The 2,898-nt window shown below is 42.7% G+C and overlaps 1 pseudogene; it reads left to right on the forward strand.

The window, feature by feature from the left end:
- Positions 1-2,090: 2,090 nt before the first annotated feature.
- The window catches only part of LOC124671653, a 4,567-nt pseudogene continuing 3,759 nt past the window's right edge, over positions 2,091-2,898 (forward strand).

Genomic DNA, 2,898 nt, shown 5'->3' on the forward strand with positions numbered 1-2,898 from the left:
CTTGAAATTTTACTCGAGGTTGTCATCTAAAGCCTCTGAAATTACGAGTGCTACGAGGCAAAATCAACAGGAATATTACTTTCATCCTCTGCTACAAAAGCCTTGAGATTACACGAGTGCTGCAGATAGCAAGGGTAAACAACTATACACTTACAAAAAGACCCATGACCGGTACTTTAAACTACAGAAGTACTCAAGAGCGACGGAGTCATCGACAGGCTTAGTTCCATCGACTCGCTCGGGGGCTTGCGCCAAAACATACATCGTCGATTGAAAGCAAAGTTGCACTTACAACGGGTTTTGCAAACTCGCAACATGAGCTGATCACTCAAGAAATTTGCTACCGACAAACATACATATACATCATAATACAGATGTAAAACGAGTAATTAAGATTTACTCTATTCATACTAACTCTTGCCAACGGCATTTGACACGATTACAAAAGGGAGGTACATATATACACCTTCCAATGAATTAGCTTAAATCAACGCATCCGAACAATCGGCTGCAGCAAGTATTGAAGTATTTACTTTACAATAGGAGCATAAACGTTTTTGAGGTCTTTTCTTCTGGAACCTCCGCTTCTTCGACTGCCTTTGAACTATCTTCGAGTCTTTCAATTACAATGGTGGCAAGAATCTCTACCTCGGGAAAGAGATGTCCTACATCACCATCGGCGTTGGCAATGGCCATCAAGTTGGCAGGAGGATGTCTCAGAAGTACAAGGGCAAAGGCAGTGGAGCTAATAAGGTGTGCACGAATCAAGCCTCGGATCTTCTTGGTATTACTGGACTTTGACATCAAAGTTATTAAAGTAGGAGGGACTTCGTTCAAAGGAAACATTGTCTTCCATATCACCCTCAACCCAGTATAGCACTTGTTAAAAAATCGGTGCACCTGTTGCACCCGATCTTGAAACTTTGCGACAGTGGCAACCTTTGATTGGTTTCTCCAAAAAACTTCATCAAAAGATGAAAGATGAGTCAAGGCATTCACGCGTTCATGCACACGCTGGTTTTCCTCTGACAAGTTCAAGGCTATAACTACAAGAAATAATGAAAGAGGTGGCATCAGAAGAAAATACTCGCTCATGCTCAAGAAATTAAGGAGTAAGAAGATACTTACAGTTTAAACTTTATGTTGCTTTCTGCAACTCAGTAAGGGCATATCGTTCTGCGTCGGTGGCTAGTTCACCCTTCTCTTTATAATGACGGCCATAGCATGAATACCGCACATATCCTTTTCCATCTGGGCAATTCGAGACTTCATGCGTTGGAGCCGGTCATTTTCAGAACAACCATCCGAAGGACCTTCGGTAAAGGAGGGCACAGGAACCACCTGCAAAGATATACCATAAAAATGTGATGGAATATGTGAACCTATCAGTTGGAATTACTCCCATCGGGAGCGTGCAATCGAAATATTGAAAATATTACAGCAAGAAGGTATTGGCAACATTGCCAATAAAGGATTCATTACAATAACAAGGTGATGACATGAAATTGTTTTAAACGGACAAAATTACAATCTAACGAAAATAAGTCAAGGAGCCTGAGTCTGAGTCGATAAGCTTGGGCCTGTGGCTGATTTGTTTGCTGAAACCAACTCAAGAAGCTGACGAGCACACTTGAGCGCTGAAGATTTATGAATACTCAAGTCGATAAGTTGCCCATCTTGCTCCTTCGGCAGCTCCTTAGACATTTTTTCCACATCGGCTTTGAAGCCATGATCCATCATAAGTTGAAAAGCTAGAAGAGCACCGTAGGTGCGTGAAGTGTGTTTGAATACCTCGATAACCTCCTTTGTATCGACAGCAAAAACATCTGTCAGCTGTTCCAGAGTTTTGTTTAGGTCAGCCTTGGGGAAAATCATCAAGCGCATCTTCGACATGACTCCCTTATTCTTCTGGAGAAGAGCTTGGATGAGCTTGCTAGATTCAAGAGTTAATGACAAAGCATCAACAGGGGAATTATCTAGAAGCTTGTCTAAAGCGTCAATAGGAATATCAGCGGCTTCTGCGAAGAACAAAGAGAGGAAATTTGTTAGTTGCGATTAAGTCAAGAAAGAAGAAATTAAAAATTGAGCCGATGAGATTTACTGAGCAGGGCCAAAGTAGATTGGCGAAGAAGATCGTCCTTTTTGCTCTTCCGCGCTTCGGCAGCGGCCTTCAAAGCTTCTTCGCCCTTCAGCTTCTTCCTCAGTTGCTCAAGCTCTCCCTTCAGAGAATCGTCATTTTGGCGAGCTTCGACAGCCATCTTAACTGCATTATCAAGCTTCGAGGAGGTAGATTCAACTTCTTGTTGAAGCTGAACCTTCTCAGCCTTGAGCAAGGTAAATTGAGAGGCAAAGGCCTCCAAAGCAGAAATGATCGTTCGAAGGCCGTAAAGAAGCAAAAAAGAAGTAACTATTAACCGTTGTAGAATTCTCGCCAAGAAAGATTTGGGGGCTGTTAGAAGCAGATGTATTATCAAAACAGAAAGAGCTTACAGATTTTCTAGGAGGAGGGGAAGCTGTAATAGCAACAGTCGAAGGAATTTCTTTCCCTTTAGAGAGGGAAGAAGCTGTCGAAACTTGAGCTACTGGGGTTGTAGCTGGAGCCGAAGCTTCCGAAGTCGCCGGCGTAGGGTTACTAGAACTTATCTTGGCCTTCTTTGGAGGGGTCGTGTAATATCCCAGGTTTAGAGACGATCGAGGGGTAGATTTTAGAAAGGGATGTGCATTGCATAGTAAATTCTGAGGAAATTTCGCGCTTTTAAACAAAAATGCATCAAAGGGGGACAAGTTTCTCTCTCGACACCTTACAGGGTTAGGGTTTCGAGAGTGCGACAAACTTGCTTCTCACTTCACTAGTTTAGGGTTTTGAGAAGAGAGGGAGAGTTCACATGATTGAATTCT

This window comes from Lolium rigidum, chromosome 7 (genome assembly GCF_022539505.1).
Source record: "Lolium rigidum isolate FL_2022 chromosome 7, APGP_CSIRO_Lrig_0.1, whole genome shotgun sequence".
Classification (NCBI taxonomy): Eukaryota; Viridiplantae; Streptophyta; class Magnoliopsida; order Poales; family Poaceae; genus Lolium; species Lolium rigidum.